A 17,573-nucleotide genomic window follows, 5' to 3' on the forward strand; every position below is an offset into this window, starting at 1 on the left:
GAAGCTTAATGTCAGAAGTACAATAATATGAGGTATGAAGTGAAATTTGTGATTGGACTGAGGACCTCTTGGTAGAGAGGATGCAACTTGTTATCTTGGCTGGAGAGTCATCATCAGAAGTAGAAGAAACTTTGGGTGCGGCCCAGAGAAGTGTCTTCTGGCCTAAGCTGTTCATGTTGTATATTAATGACCTAGTAGTCAATATAATAGTAAATTCATGGGCGAAATCTCGGACCCCTTTGAAATCCACACTGGCCTAAGACAAGGAGATGGACTATCCCCGCTATTGTTCAACATCGTCCTGGACAAAGTAATGAGCGAATGGGAAGCTGAAGTCAGGAGACAAAACACCTGGAGACCAGTCACATTAGGAAGGAAAAGACTGGAAATCCCTTACCTAGCATTCGCAGACGACCTAGCGATACTGACCTATGACCCAACATCAGCAAAAACACAGATCGAAATCCTGAAAGAATGCGCCGAGAAAGTCAGCCTACAAATCTCTTTTGAAAAAACGCAAGTCCTAACAAGAGAAGGCGACGACATCACAACCAAGTATGGCAAAATTAAAGGGGTCACACACTTCAGATACCTAGGCGAAATCATCGAACCGACCGGAACAGAGAAACTGGCTTACGAAGACAGACAACAGAAGACACGGAAATCACTAAGCATGGTACGAAACGTCTACAACAAACAATGCATTTCCAGGAACACCAAGATCAGACACTATAACACAGTGATCAAACCCGCCGTACTGTATGCCAGCGAAACACTAGCACTCAACAGGAAAATCAAAATTGAAGAAATCAAAAAAGAAGAACGCAAAATCATGAGGAAAATTTTAGGAGGAAGACAAACACCAGATGGCTACAGACTACAGAAGAACTCAACAGTAGAAGCATATTCGAACATCGAGAACGATATGAGAAAAAGGTGCCTTAAATTCTACGGACATTTAGATAGACTACCTGAAACAAGACTCACCAAGAAAATTCTAGAACACATCAAGACACTTAAAGTCTCGACACCCTGGATGGAAGGAGTCCGAAAAGACCTACAAGCAATTGGCACCACAAACACCACAGACAGAAGCACCTTCTGAAAACACATAGACAATTGGGAAGTAAAGTCAGAAGCGCTAAAACAGCGGACCAAACAAGAATGGTCTGAGGAGAGAAAAGAGGCCCTCTCCAAGAGAATGAAGGAGTACTGGAAGGACAAGAAGAACAAGCCTTCAAAGTCATAAGCTTAACGATTTCCTTTTAGGGAAAATTCGCCAACAATAATAATAATAATAGTAAAATCAGGCTTTTGGTAGATGATGCAGTTACCTATAGTGAAGTACTATCTGAGAGAATCTGCATAAATATTCAGTCAGATATCGATAAGATTTCAACGTGGTGCAGAGATTGGCAACTTGTTCTAAATGTTCAAAAATGTAAAATTTTGCACTTCACAAAACGAAGAAACATAGTGACCTATGACTATAATATCAATGAGTCACTGTTGGAATTGGCCAACTCGTACAAATACCTGGTGTAACACTTTGTAGGGATATGAAATGGAAGGATCACATAGGTTCAGTCTTGGGTAAAGCAGGTGGTACAATTCAGTTTATTGGTAGGATATTGGGGAGGTGCAATCAGTGTACAAAAGATATCGCTTACAAGTCACCCGTGCAACTCGTCCTAGAATATTGCTCAAGTGTGTGGGACCCATACCAATAGGACTAATATGAGATATTGAACATATACAGAGAAGGGCAGCACGAATGGTCACAGGTTTGTTTGATGTATGGGAGTGTGTCACAGAGATACTGAAGGAACTGAACTGGAAGACTCTTGAAGATAAACTATCCTGAGAAAGTCAATTAACAAAGTTTCAAGAACTGGCGTTAAGTGATTACTCTAGGGATATACTACAACCCCCTACGTATCCTGTCACAGAGGGAACGTGAGGATAAGATTAGAATAATTACTGCATGCACAATGACATTCAAACAATCATTCTTCCCACGTTCTATAAGTGAATGGAAAAGGAAGAAACCCTAACAACTGGTACAATAGAATTTACTGTTGCTGTGTACCACACAGCGGTTTGCAGAGTATAGATGTAGATTTAGATATCAATACGTTTGATATCGAAATAGAAGTATTGGTGCTTAACTCCTGTAAGTTATATTGGATTGTCCCTAGTGAGTTTCAACCCTTCAACTTGTTAACATGAGCTTATGTTTTTAGGGGTTCAACTTTTTAAGGACGAATAACAGCATAATCTTTGTGTGTTTGGTGTTTCAGGTTCAGCAAAGATGTCTGCGTTAAAAAAGAATCCAAACACTCAGACGTGTGACTTTGGCGGTCTGCTGGAGGCCAGAGATGTGGCGCTCATAACTTTGGTAGTGGGAGAAACACACCTGGTGGTACACAGGTCTGTCTTGGTGGCCAAAAGCCCAGTGTTCGCTGCAATGCTGACCCACGACACAGTGGAGGCCAGCAGCAGTCGCATCGTCGTCACAGACGTCGAGCCAAAGGTGCTGCAGCAGCTGCTGCTGTTTATGTACAAGGACTGTGTTCCTCAGCTTTGCAGTATGGCAACACAGCTCTTGGTGGTTGCAGACAAATATTGCGTTCTCGACTTGAAGGCACAGTGCGAACTACAGCTGGTCATAGATCTGGATGTGGAGAATGTCGTGTCGAGTGCATTGCTCGCATTGCGCCATTCCTGCCCACGTTTGAAGGAAACTGCTGGGCACTTCCTTGAGGCTAACCTCACCAGGGTGATGGACACAGAAGGATGGGCAGAGGCAGTACGAAACAACCCAGAAGAATTCATGGAACTCAGTCGCCTGCTCGCTTCGACCAGGTTTGTGACTGTCATAAAAGACAGCCTGAGGAAAATTACCGACATCTGTACTGTATTAATCACTATAAAATGTGCTGCAGGATGTACTCTTTACTGAACAGTAAGTTAGGGATTTCCATTTTCATTTCCAGGAGCATTTTTATTATACGGTAGGTAGTAAGTGGCACTAGGTGTCAGTATTTGTGACTGTCTGTCATATTCCATTTGTAAATGGTGTGAGGAAACAGTTACAGGGGACAACTTTTCTCTCTCATATTTATTTCCCATTATTCTTGTGCAAGACATTTTATATGGTTGCAGCAAAATTTTTGCACAGTTTTCTTCACACAAAAAACTAGCTTCCTAGACATATATACCTCATACAGTGTAGGCTTTCACAGCTGGTACTGACTCCACTTAAAACTTCCAGGTCAATAAGCCTCAGTTGGTTTATAAAACATTTCATCTCCAACTGCAGGTGACATTTAAAGGTGAAACAGCAAACTGCAGCAGGAACTTGAGGGAGCACCGAATGTATAAGCAGTTTAGAGGGTACCACGGTCCATCATGTGACATAGGTTAAGAGATTATCTCTGGTAAAGCCAACATTCTTGATTGAAAGTAATCAATTGCCATTCTTACAGTGCAACATAACATCCACATTTATGTAATTAAACACCTTCCTCTGTTCTGTTAAAATTATTAGATTGTTTATAAATCTCAATAGCCTCTCTATACACACATGCATGATAATGCAATTTTTTCGATATGACATTCGTCTCACTGAATTTTATTTCGTGATTACGCTCTTGGTAAACATCCAAACATGACTCGTGATCTGCCCTCACAACTTTACTTTTACTTTTCCAGGAAGTTTTGAACTTGTGAGCACTCCACTGCAGAGTTGACATTCATTCTTAAAACAGTTCCCTAGACTGTGGTTGGGCCATTTCTCCACAATATCCTTCCTTCTAAGAGTGCTAGTTCCATAATATATGCAGAAAAAGTTTCTGTGAAGTTAGGGAGGTACTGACTGGTGATCCCCAGACTGGCACTCTTTTAATTTGCAGGGAGTTAAATTTGTTTTCATGGGAAGTTTGGTATTCTGTGACTCTTTACATCTTGTCTCTAAAATATTATCCTGTTTTATGGAGATTACAAGGATAATCCCAAAAGTGAGGTCTCCTATTTTTTTGTAAGTACATAGACCTGTTTATTTCTACAATGGTTTACATCAGTTTACAGCTTGAACATTTAGCTATTTTTCAACATAATCACCATTTCTATCGATGCATTTCTGTAGGCAGTTTTCGTATGGCCATGCCATATCAGCTCGCCACCATGCTGTTCAGAAAGTTGTGAACCTCTTCTTTCACCTCGTCGTCTGAGCTGAATCGCTGTGACTACAATTAACTCTGACAGGTACTGTGAGACTCTGAAAAAACTCAAACGGGCAATTCAGAACCGGAGAAGAGGAATGTTGAGCAAGGGCATACACATTCTCCATGACAACGCTTGCCCACACATTGCTCAGCAAACCGTTGCTCTCCTGCAACAGTTTCAGTGGAACATTATCACCCACCCACCCTATAGTCCTGACTTGGCGCCCAGTGACTATCACCTATTCCCCAGGTTAAAAGAACATTTGGCTGGAAAGTGATTCAGCTCTGACGACAAGGTGAAATAAGAGGGTAGAGCAGAGATTCTCTCAGTGTAGGCACAGTAACCGGCCACAATGGGGCATCCTGGGTGGTTAGATTTATGGGCTTTAGGAAGCATGTAGAAGGTAGGAGTGCAGGGAGTGGGAGAGGTGAGTAGAGAGATGGACTCTGGGGAGAGGTTCTGGGATGGGCCTAAAGATTTGAGTAGCAACTGGAGATCCTGCTGGAGTTCTGGATTGGGGTTACTGTGGCAAGGTTTGTAGATGGAAATATCTGACAGCTCACAAGAGTCCTTCTGCCAGGTAATCCTTGTGGTTCAAAACAACAGTGGTGGAGCCTTTGTCCACAGGTAGGATTATAAGGTTGGGATCAGTTTTTAGATTGTCGACTGTCGTTCTTTCTGTGTATGTAAGGTTAGTTTGCATGCTGAGGGAATTGGGGAATTATGGTGAGACAGGGTTCAAGGTTAAGAAATTCTGAAAAGTTAACGAGGTGATTTGGGGACAGTGGCGGTGGATCACAGTTGGATGGAAGAGTGAACTGAGTTAGTTAGGATTCAATATTGGTCTTTGATTGAGTCTGATGGGTAGGGTTGATGGCGAAAAAGTATTTCCACTGTATAGACTGGGAGAAGGAGAGAAGATCTTTTAGCAAGTCCTGCATGATTGCATTTAGGATTGGGGCAAAAGGTGAGGCCTTTGGAAAGGATTGATAATTCTGTGGCACCAAGGCTTCTGAAAGAAAGGTTCATGACTGTGTTACGGGTCTGTTTGGATTCTGGATTCTGTGTGGTGGCAGTTTTGGAAGGTGGGGTATGTGTAGTAGGTTAGCTATGAGGGGCCGTGGGGGAGATTTGGAGGTTGTTGTAGAAGTGGTGGGCAGTGGTACTCCAAGGCGGGAGTAGGAGCTGAGCAGGATGGAGAGCTTTTTGAAGTGGTGTTGTGCATGTTGCTCAAGTTCCTCCAGGGCAAGAATTTTGATGTGTGTTATGGGTTTCAGGAATTTGAGATTGTATAGCAGGAGAATTTTGTGGATGGATAGAAGGCACTGCAATAAGGTTTGGGCTTGGTTGACGTGGCTTTGCAGGACTGTGTTGGTGAGGGCTAAGGATTGGCGGAATCTGAAAAGGTGGAGGTCATTGTGGAAGGGAGGGTTGACAGCCAAAGATGGGTAATTTGATGGTAAGGCCATTTTGGGGGATTGCACAAGCCAAGCAACAACACAGGAATAGTATGTGGGACTGGTATGTGGTTGGCATAAGGAAATTTTTCTGTATTGATGCAGATGGAAGGAGCAAGGATTCATGGTGGTGGGAAAAATGCGAAAAATCACTGAAATAATGTAGAATTACATCTGATAAAGCTCACAAAAATGCACCAAATACAATTCACGAAAAGGAGGGAGTCGATGATAGCAAAAGGTGAAAACTCACTAAAATTCATGAGAAGTCACAAGGATCAAAGTGGAGAATAAATAATAAAAAACTATGTATTACTGTGAGTAGCAGGTTTGAGGATGGATTAGTGTGAAGAAGGGGGACGGCAATGTGACAGGATGAGGTGGAATTAGTGGGTGCAGACTGGGGTAGAATAGAGAAAGAGTTGGGGGTGGGGAGGGTTTCATAGAATGAGATACAAGATCGTGTGGCACCGCAAAGGTGTGGGAAATAGCTTGTGAAAATACAGGAGACTGAGGCAGGGAGAGTGATTAATTGAAAAGTATAGGATTAATTACATCAGTGGGAGTAACGTGGGACATAAGACGCTGCACCAACAATCAGAGTGGTCTTGTAGCTGTTGTGCACAGCCGAAACGGTTGATACAGTGTGGCTCAGAAGTAGAGCATGCAGTGTGGTTTGTAGGCTACAAGAGAAACACAGGGAAGAAGAGAAAGAAGGACAGACACTGAGTAGTGCACGAAAGAAAATAGTAGCAAAGAAAAACAGCACTGGGTTACGATCGAAGAAAAGCCATCAGGCAAAAATCAAACAATGGAACATCCAGGATGGAATGCAACAATATTATGAAAAGGAAAGTTGCTACTCACCATATAGTGGAGATGCTGAGTTGCAGATAGGCACAACAGAAAGACTGTCACAGAGAAAGCTTTTGGTCATTAAGGCCTTCGTCAACAGTAGATGTATACACACACACACACACACACACACACACACACACACACACACACACACAACTGCAGTCTCAGACAATTGCAACCACACTGCGAGCAGCAGCACCAGTGCATGATGGGAGTGGCAACTAGGTAGTTGCCCTTACCTAGGAGACTGGGGTGGGATAGTGTGGTGGGGGCGGCAGAAAGTGAAGTGCTGCAGGTTAGACGGAGGGCTGGGGAGAGATGTGGGAGGAGGGGGGGGGGGGGGAGGTAGTGGAAAAGGACAGCGAGTTACCACCTGTGCAGTTCAGAAAAGCTGGTGTTTGTTCGTGGAAAGGATCCATGTGATCACTAGGGAGAGATGTGGAGGGGGGGGGGGGGGGGGGGGGGAAGTAGCAGAAAAGGGCAGCGAGTTACCACCTGCACAATTCAGAAAAGCTGGTGTTCGCGGGAAGGATCCATGTGGCAAAGGCTGTGAAGCAGTTACTGAAATGGAGGATGTCATGTTTGGCAGCATGTTAAGCAACAAGGTGGTCCACTTATTTTTTGGCCACAGTTTGTCAGGGGCCATTCATGCGGACAGACAGCTTGTTGGTTGTTATGCCCACATACAATGCAGCTTAGGTTGTAGATCACATGACTTGTTTCACAGGTAGCCCTGGCTTCGGTGGGACAGGTGATTTTAGTGACCAGACTGGAGTAGGTGATGGTGGGAGGATGTATGGGACAGGTCCTGCATGTAGGTCTAGGGGTATGGAGTTGGGAGCAGGGGTTGTGTAAGGATGGACAAATATATTATGTAGGTTCGGTGGATGGTGGAATACCACTGTGGGAGTAGTTGAAGGATAGTGGGCAGGACATTTCTTATTTCAGGGCACAACGAAAGGTAGTCGAAATGCTCGTGGAGAATGTAATTCAGTTACATAAGTCCTGGGTGGTACTGAGTTACAAGGGGACCTTGTCATTGATTGGGAGGCTTGCATGTCTCAGTGATACAGATAGCCAGTAGGTGCAACCACAACAGAGTGGAACCTGTTGAGAGGCCAGACAAACATGTGGTTCCTGAAAAGGGGCAGCAGCCTTCTCAGTGGTTGCAGGGGCAACATTCTGGATTATTGACTGCTCTGGCCTTACCGCGAGCAGCTGAAAGCAAGAGGAAACTACAGCTGTAATTTTTCCCAAGAGCATTCAGTTATACTGTATGTTTAAATCATGGTGGCATCCTCTCGAGTAAAATATTCCAGGGTAAAATAGGCCTGATTTGCATGTCTGGGCGGGAACTAGTGAGGAAAATGTTATCAGGAGAAACAAAACTGGCATTCTGCAGATAAGAGCATGGAATGTCAGAGCCCTTAATCACGTTGGTAGGTCAGAAAATTTTAAAAGGGAAATGGACAGGTTAAATTTTGATATAGCGGGAGTTTCTGAAGTTTAGTGGCAGGAGGAGCAGGACTTATGGTCAGGTGAATACAGGGATATAAATACAAAATCAAATAGGGGTAATGCAGGAGTAGGTTTAATAATGAACAAGAAAATACAAATGTGGATAAGCTACTATGAACAGCATAGTAAGCACATTATTGTATCCAAGGTACACACAAAGCCCACACCCACCATAGTAATGCAAGTTTATATGCCAACTAGGTCTGCAGATGATGAGGAGATTGAAGAAATGTACAATGAGACAAAAATAAAAGTCAAGTGAGACGAAAATTTAGTAGAATGGAGTTCGATAGTAATTTTGCACAGATCATTGCTAGTACTTGGTTTAAGAATCATGAAAGAAAGTTGTTTATGTGGAAGAGACCTAGAGACACTGGAATGTCTCAGAATGATTATAAAATGGTAACAGAAATTTTGGGACCATATTTTAAATTGTAAGACATTTCCAGGGGCCATTGTGGTTTCTGCCCACAATTTATTGGTTATTGGTTATGAACTGTAGATTAAAACTGAAGAAATTGCCAAATTGTAGGAATTTAAGGAGAAGGGACTTGGATAAACTGCAAGAACCAGAGATTGTGAGAGTTTCAGATGGAGCATTAGGGAACGATTGACAAGAACACAGGAAAGGAATACAGGGGAAGAAGACTGGGTAACTTTGAGGTATAAAATAGTAAAAGCAGCAGAGGGTCAAGTAGGTAAAAAGTAGAGTAATAGTACACTGTATGAATATCAAGATCTCAGATGGAAAACCAGTCCTAAGCAAAGAAGGGAAAGCTGAAAGGTAGAAGGAGTATATAGAGGGTCTATACAAGATATAAGTACTTGATGGCAGTATTATGAAAATGGAAGAGGATGTAGATGAAGATGAGATGGGAGATATGATACTGTGTGAAGAATTTGACAGAGTACTGAAAGACCTAAGTCAAAACAAGGCCCCAGGAGTAGGCAACATTCTGGTAGAACTGTTGATAGCCTTGGGAGAGCCAGCCATGACTAAACTCTTCCATCTGGTGAGCAAGTTGTATGAAACAGGTGAAATATCCTCAGTCTCCAAGAAGAATATGATAATTCCAATTTCAAAGAAGGAGGTACTGACAGGTGTGAATATCACCAAACTATTAGTTTAATAAGTCATAGTCGCAAAATACTAACACGATCCACCCTTCCAGAGAAATGTAGGAATGCACAAGGCAATACTGACCCTACAACGTATCTTAGAAGATAGATTAAGGAAATGCAAACCTATGTTAGCATTAGTAGCCCCAGAGAAAGTTTTGTCTATGTTTACTGGAATAATCTCTATGACATTCTGAGGGTGGCAGGGGTAAAACACAGGGTTCGAAAGACTATTTTCAACTTGTACTGAAACCAGATGGCTGTTATAAGAGTCGAGGGGCACGAAAGGGAAGCAGTGGTTGAGAAGAGAGTAACACAGGGTTGTAGCCAATCCCTGTTGTTATTCAATCTGTACATTGATCAAGCAGTAAAGGAAACAAAAGAAAAATTTGGAGTAGGAATTAAAGTTCAGCAAGAAGAAATAAAAACTTTGAGCTTTGCCTGTGACATCATAATTCTGTCAGAGATGGCAAAGGATTTGGAAGAGCAGTTGGACAGAATGGACAGTGTCTTGAAGGGAGAATATAAGATGAACAGCAACAAAAGCAAAATGAGGATAATGAAATGGTGTTGAAGTAAATCAGATGATGCTGAGAAAATTAAATTAGGAAATGAGGCACTTAAAGTAGTAACTGAGTATTGCTATTTTGGCAGTAAAATAACGTGATGGCTGAAGTTGTGAGGATATAAAATAAAAACCGGCAATGGCAAGGAAAGTGTACCTGAAGAACAGAAATTTGTTAACATTATGTATAGATTTAAATGTCAGGACGTATTTTCTGAAAGCATTTGTATGGAATGTAGCCATGGAGGTGAAACATGGATGATAAACAATTAAGACAAGAAGGGAATAGAAGCTTTTGAAATGTAGTGTTATGGAAGACTGTTGAAGATTAGATGGGTAGATCACGTAACTAATGAGGAGGTACCAAATAGAATTGGGGAGAAAAGTAATTTTTGCCAGAGCCTGACTAGAAGAAGAGATCAGGTGGTAGGACACATTCAGAGACATCAAGGGATCACCAATTTAGTATTTGAGGGAAGTGTGAGGGGTTTAAAATTGTAGAGGGAGGCCAAGAGATGAATACAATAAGGAAATTCAGAAAGGGGAAGGTTGCAGTAGTTATACAGAGATGAAGAGGCTTGCAGAGATAGAGTAGCAAGGAGAGCAGCATCAAACCAATCTTTGGACTGAAGACCACAACAACAATACTAAAAATGACAAGATATTAATATATAGTGTTTGTATTAAATAATCTGGTTTCATTATCATTACACAAATATGGTTTCATAAACAGTAGCTTTCTAATAAGATAAGTTTTGTCAGTTCTACCAATATTAGCGCATAACTTTCCTAAATTACATTTGTGGGTAACATGTACATTTACAAATATAACCTCCAGGACAGAGTTCAAGTTACAACAGTGTGTAAATATAATAATCAGTTTGTGTTTTTATTGATACAAATTATTTTTGATCTCTCTGCATGTTTTTGTATTCATTCTGATATTAAACTTGCTCTGTCTGCAGAGCATTGCATAAACTCATAAAATGTGAAAATATTAAATAATAAAAATCCTTTGTTCAGTTGTGGGAAACATTGCACATGCTTTAGTGCTAATGTCCCTCTCATGTCAGCAAAGTGATGCATGATAAGATAATACAATTAGTAATTAAAAAATTCCTTCCTTCAGTTTCTCAGTACTGTTCAGATGTCATCATCTAAGGTAAGGAACACTGTAGAGGTACATGCTCTTGTGCAAGTATTCCTCTCATTGATATTTTATAAATCTTCATACAATGACAGGTAACTATGTTTTGTGCTTTAATTATAAGATTAATACTTATTAATCCTTGATGTCTAATTTCATTGGAAACTGTATGCATATTATTGTCAATATATTTTAGATGAACGAAATCCTTTATTTTACAAATTGATTTTGGTTGCTCTGTGACCATCTTCAGTGCAGACTATCCAAATCTTGTTGGCCCATATCATAATAGCACAACATTTTCTATGAGGTGTAACATGTATGTGGGATCAGCAACTGTGAAGGTTAACTGCTAATGTAAGCGTAGGCTTCCGCGGCCGTTGTCTTCTTCAATAAAATTCTTCAGGGTATCAGACCGCATCGTCATAATTTAAAATGCGCCAACGTTTCGGCCAGCGTTGCAGCTAGCCTTCATCAGGGCCTTACGTTAACTGCTAAATGAACACACTTGGTTCCTTAAATAGCTGCACGAGAAAACCGTGTCGTTACTTGATTGGCTGTAAAAGGAGGAGGAGGAGGGGTGAAGGGTATGCTTTATTGGAGTTCCCTATATTATCTGTCATTGGCTGAAATAGCTGTTTTCTATTGGTCTTTATATTAATCCACCCCATTGGAGGAGACAGACGAATAGCAAACAGATGATGGCTGTGACGTCACACTGTTTCCATGCTGTCCAGAAGCCGGCTGTGGCGTGCCATTGCTTTGTGTGCTCGCGACCACTACTGCGGCTCTCCGCGTGTCTGCATGGGCCGCCATGGCTCTGCCGCCGCTCCGTAGCCCTGCTATTGCAGGCAGCCAAGACCTCGGAAGCTTGTACCCGTCCTCTCTATTCATGTTGGCGGGTCTTTTGGCTATTTCTATCGCCTCTTTAATCTTTCTTTTGAAAGTGAGGGGCTGTTTCGCCAGGACGCGGGCTTCTTGAAAAAGTATTGGTTTCCCGCACTCGTCTCGGTGTTCCGCCACTGCTGACTTAGTGTGTTGTTTCAGGCAGATATATCTTTCATGTTCCGAGAGCCTTGTGCTAATTGGACGCCCCGTCTCACCTATGTAGACTAATCCACACGCACAACCAGTTTCATACACGCCAGCTGTGTGTAGTTTGTCAACTGCATCCTTGGTAGAACCGAGCATGTCTGATATTTTGTTTCTGCTTCGGAAAATTGGTTTGATGTCGGCTTTCCGTAGAATTTTGCCAATACGTCTGTGACCCCTTGTACATATGGTAACACAGCAATGCTCTGTGCCTCCTTCTCCTCTTCCCTATTAGTCTTCTCCCTTGTCGACATGGTGCTGTCTATCATCTGCTTCCCATAGCCATTAGTTCCGAAGATGGACCTGAGGCGTTCAAGTTCTGTCTTCAGATGTTCTTCGTCGCTTATCCTGTACGCTCTCTTTGTTAGCGTGTGCAGGGCGAACTTCTTCTGCGTGGGGTGATGGTGGGAGGAGGCGTGAAGGTACCTGTCCGTATTGGTTGGTTTCTTGTACACTTTGCGGCCAAGTTTACCATCAGGTTTTCGATAAACTTCCACGTCGAGAAAAGGCAGCACCCCATTCTTCTCTGTTTCCATTGTAAACTGAATGTTCCTATGCTGTTGGTTAAGGTGCTTGTGGAAGTTCTGTAACTCCTCTTCTCCGTGGGGCCAGATGACGAAAGTATCATCGACATAGCGAAGCCAACAATTTGGACGTAATGGTGCGGACTGGAGGGCTGTTTCCTCAAATGCCTCCATGAAAATTTCTGCTGCGATAGGGGTGAGCCCATAGCTACACCGTCAGTTTGTTCATAAAATTGACCTCTCCACTTGAAATAGGTGGTCGTCAGACAGTGGCGCACAAGCTCACATATATCAGGTGCCACGCGTTCTTCTAGGATGTTCACAGTATCTGACACTGGGACATTCGTGAATAGGGATTTGACGTCGAAACTAACCATCAGATCATGGTCCGTAACACGCATTTCCTTAAGGAGAGACACGAAGTGAGTGGAATCCTTAACGTAGGACTCGGTTTGATGCACTAGGTGTCGGAGCCTAGGTGCCAGTTCTTTCGCTAGGTCGTAGGTCGGCGAATTTATACTGTTTACTATGGTCCTTAAGGGGAAGTCGGTTTTGTGTACCTTCGGTACACCATATATCCTTGGTGCCTGTGTCACTTGCAGGATGAATCTTCTGGCCTTGTCGACGTTGATTCTAGAGTGCTTGAGCAGTGCCTGCGTCATTTTGATTACCTTGGCCGTCGAATCTCCCTGAAGTTTCTTGTAGATAGGTTCTGTGAGAATATCTTCCATTCGTTTGTTGTAATCAGTTGTGTCTAAGACTACAGTGGCGTCAACGCTGAGGAATATCATGCCATCAAGGAACTCAAGGACATCCCCCACATAGTAGTGGTACAGGCAGATAAGGGCAACGCCACTGTAGTCTTGGACACAACTGATTACAACAAACGAATGGAAGATATTCTCGCAGAACCTATCTACAAGAAACTTCAGGGAGATCCGATGGCCAAGGTAATCAAAACGACGCAGGCACTGCTCAAGCACTCTAGAATCAACTTCGACAAGGCCAGAAGATTCATCCCGCAAGTGACACAGGCACCAAGGATATATGGTGTACCGAAGGTACCCAAAACCGACTTCCCCTTAAGGCCCATAGTAAACAGTATAAATTCGCCGACCTACTACCTAGCGAAAGAACTGGCACCTAGGCTCCGACACCTAGTGCATCAAACCGAGTCCTACGTTAAGGATTCCACTCACTTCGTGTCTCTCCTAAAGGAAATGCGTGTTACGGACCATGATCTGATGGTTAGTTTCGACGTCAAATCCCTATTCACCAATGTCCCAGTGTCAGATACTGTGAACATCCTAGATGAACGCGTGGCACCTGATATATGTGAGCTTGTGCGCCACTGTCTGACGACCACCTATTTCAAGTGGACAGGTCAATTTTATGAACAAACTGACGGTGTAGCTATGGGCTCACCCCTATCGCCTATCGCAGCAGAAATTTTCATGGAGGCATTTGAGGAAACAGCCCTCCAGTCCGCACCATTACGTCCAAATTGTTGGCTTCGCTATGTCGATGATACTTTCGTCATCTGGCCCCACGGAGAAGAGGAGTTACAGAACTTCCACAAGCACCTTAACCAACAGCATAGGAAAATTCAGTTTACAATGGAAACAGAGAAGAATGGTGTGCTGCCGTTTCTCGACGTGGAAGTTTATCGAAAACCTGATGGTAAACTTGGCCACAAAGTGTACAGGAAACCAACCAATACGGACAGGTACCTTCACGCCTCCTCCCACCATCACCCCACGCAGAAGAAGTTCGCCCTGCACACGCTAACAAAGAGAGCGTACAGGATAAGCGACGAAGAACATCTGAAGACAGAACTTGAACGCCTCAGGTCCATCTTCGGAACTAATGGCTATGGGAAGCAGATGATAGACAGCACCATGTCGACAAGGGAGAAGACTAATAGGGAAGAGGAGAAGGAGGCACAGAGCATTGCTGTGTTACCATATGTACAAGGGGTCACAGACGTATTGGCAAAATTCTACGGAAAGCCGACATCAAACCAATTTTTCGAAGCAGAAACAAAATATCAGACATGCTCGGTTCTACCAAGGATGCAGTTGACAAACTACACACAGCTGGCGTGTATGAAATTGGTTGTGCGTGTGGATTAGTCTACAATGGTGAGACGGGACGTCCGATTAGCACAAGGCTCTCGGAACATGAAAGATATATCCGCCTGAAACAACACACTAAGTCAGCAGTGGCAGAACACTGAGACGAGTGCGGGAAACCAATATTTTTTCAAGAAGCCCGCGTCCTGGCGAAACAGCCCCTCACTTTCAAAAGAAAGATTAGAGAGGCGATAGAAATAGCCAAATGACCCGCCAACATGAATAGAGAGGACGGGTACAAGCTTCCGAGGTCTTGGCTGCCTGCAATAGCAGGGCTACGGAGCGGCGGCAGAGCCGTGGCGGCCCATGCAGACACGCGGAGAGCCGCAGTAGTGGTCGCGAGCACACAAAGCAATGGCACGCCGCAGCCAGCTTCTGGACAGCATGGAAACAGTGTGACGTCACAGCCATCATCTGTTCGCTATTCGTCCGTCTCCTCCAATGGGGTGGATTAATATAAAGACCAATAGAAAACAGCTATTTCAGCCAATGACAGATAATATAGGAAACTCCAATAAAGCATACCTTTCACCCCTCCTCCTCCTCCTTTTACAGCCAATCAAGTAACGACACGGTTTTCTCGTGCAGCTATTTAAGGAACCAAGTGTGTTCATTTAGCAGTTAACGTAAGGCCCTGATGAAGGCTAGCTGCAACGCTCGCCGAAACGTTGGCGCATTTTAAATTATGACAATGCGGTCTGATATCCTGAAGAATTTTATTTAACTGCTAATGTTACAAGATAGGCTTTCCTGTAAATTTAAAAATTATTGTATGCAATAAAAATGAAGATACCTGGTGGAAGTAATCATCACAGTATATGTTACACCTCATAGAAAATATCGTGCTATTATGATATGGGCCTACAAGGTTCAGATAGTTTGCACTGGAGATGATCACAATAATCGAAATCAGTCCATAAAAGAAACCGTTTCAGTATTTATGAGCGATACTGCCATTCATTCAAAATATATTGAATTATTAATCCAGTTAGATGTCTCTCTACAAGTGATAACTTACATGTAAATTCAGTTAAACCAACTCCTTCTCTGAACCAATTAAGTTACATTACAGTTCGGCAACAAATACCCTTTGCAATTTATCTCATCACTTATTATCAGCAATTTCACAAACATATAATCCAAAGTAACCCACCTTTCAAATTACTTCAAATGTATTGTGTAAATAGCATCCATATTGTCTGTGATACAAATATTCTTTTGATGTAACATGCTGAAAGTGTACACATCATGGCTGAATAGTAAACTTTCATTTCAACATCTCTGTGACCTACCATCAATTATTCATATAAGTTCTGCAAATACACATGTCTCAGGATGAAATAAAAGCAAAATTATGTATACAAGTGCATCTCTCAACAAACAAATGAACTCAAGTGTAAGTTTATAAGTGTGCCACTGAGGCTATGTGCCTTTAACATACGAGGGTAATCCCAAAAGTAAGGTGTCCTATTTTTTTATAAGTACATAGACCTGTTTATTTCTACAATTTTTTACATCAGTTTACAGCTTGAACATTTAGCTATATTTTGACATAATCACCATTTCTGTTGATGCATTTTTGTAGACGCTGTGGCAGTTTTCGTATGCCCATGTCATACCAGCTTGCCGCCATGCCGTTCAGAAAGTTATGAACCTCTTCTTTCACTTTGTCATCTGAGCTGAATCGCTTTCCGGCCAAATGTTCCTTTAAACTAGGGAACAGGTGATGTTCACTGGGTGCCATGTCAGGACTATAGGGTGGGTGATTATGTTCCACTGAAACTGTTGCAGGAGAGCAACCGTTTGCCGAGTGATGTGTGGGCGAGCATTGTGATGGAGAATTTGTACGCCATTTCTCAGCATTCCTCTTCTCCAGTTCTGAATTGCCTGTTTGAGTTTTTTCAGAGTCTCACAGTACCTGTCAGCGTTAATTGTGGTCCCAGCGATTCAGCTCAGACGACGAGGTGATAAAAGAGGTTCATAACTTTCTGAATAGCATGGCGGTGAGCTGGTATGACATGGGCATACAAAAACTGCCACAGCGTCTACAAAAATGCATCAACAGAAATGTCGATTATGTTGAAAAAATAGCTAAATGTTCAAGCTGTAAACTGATGTAAACCATTGAAGAAATAAACAAGTCTACGTGCTTACAAAAAATAGGAGACCTTACTTTTGGGATTAAACTCATAGTAAAAGGTGAAATACAAGTGGAGTAAAGTACTATAATACTCAACAAAACTCTCTAATCATCCTGGTCCCTGACTACTGATCTTGCAATACATGAACAGTAAACAACTCATAAATACAAGGAAGGGCATTTATATGACAAGATTGTTGACTAAAAGGCTTCACAATGTGCTGTGACGCACATCACACAATCTTTTCTGCATATTATTCGATATGTCTCTGCATAGATTCTGTACATGTCCCATAAAACATAGATAACTTATGCCTTATCAATCAAATATTTCCAGTAACATAATGGGGTATGTAGACATTCATTTCACTGAAAATAATTTTTAGTAGTGTGTGCAGCATGGACAGTATAGAGCTCTTTCATGTTAGAATGTTTGAGACATTATATAGATAAACCCCAATTATTTCTTCCTCATGGTCTGCTAGACACTCAGCAGCTTGATGACAAGAACAAAATTGTAGAGTAACAACGTGTATCACAAACTCTGTTTTCCCTTTATCAGCAGCATTGAAATCATGTGAAATATGATATGAAGCCAGTATGTATCTATAAAGTAGCTTCAAATGAAATTTGTGTACATTGTTTCAAAACAGTAACCATCTCCTTCCTACTCAATACAACTGAACAACAAAATATATATGTGAAGTATGTAACGTAAATTTGTAGCAATATTCTCATTATAATATAGTGATTTGTAACAGAGTAATACTTGCATTGTAATATTTAAACAAAGT

General features: G+C 42.2%; 1 protein-coding gene across 1 annotated transcript in view; it reads left to right on the forward strand.

The window, feature by feature from the left end:
* Nucleotides 1-17,573, forward strand: part of LOC126424985 (serine/threonine-protein phosphatase 6 regulatory ankyrin repeat subunit A-like) — a 332,104-nt gene that overhangs the window by 41,288 nt on the left and 273,243 nt on the right. Inside the window, exon 2 of the mRNA XM_050087874.1 lies at nt 2,301-2,865. The gene's annotated coding sequence lies outside the window, so the exon portion shown is untranslated. The remainder of the gene's footprint in view (nt 1-2,300; nt 2,866-17,573) is intronic.

This window comes from Schistocerca serialis, chromosome 10 (genome assembly GCF_023864345.2).
Source record: "Schistocerca serialis cubense isolate TAMUIC-IGC-003099 chromosome 10, iqSchSeri2.2, whole genome shotgun sequence".
Lineage (NCBI taxonomy): Eukaryota > Metazoa > Arthropoda > Insecta > Orthoptera > Acrididae > Schistocerca > Schistocerca serialis.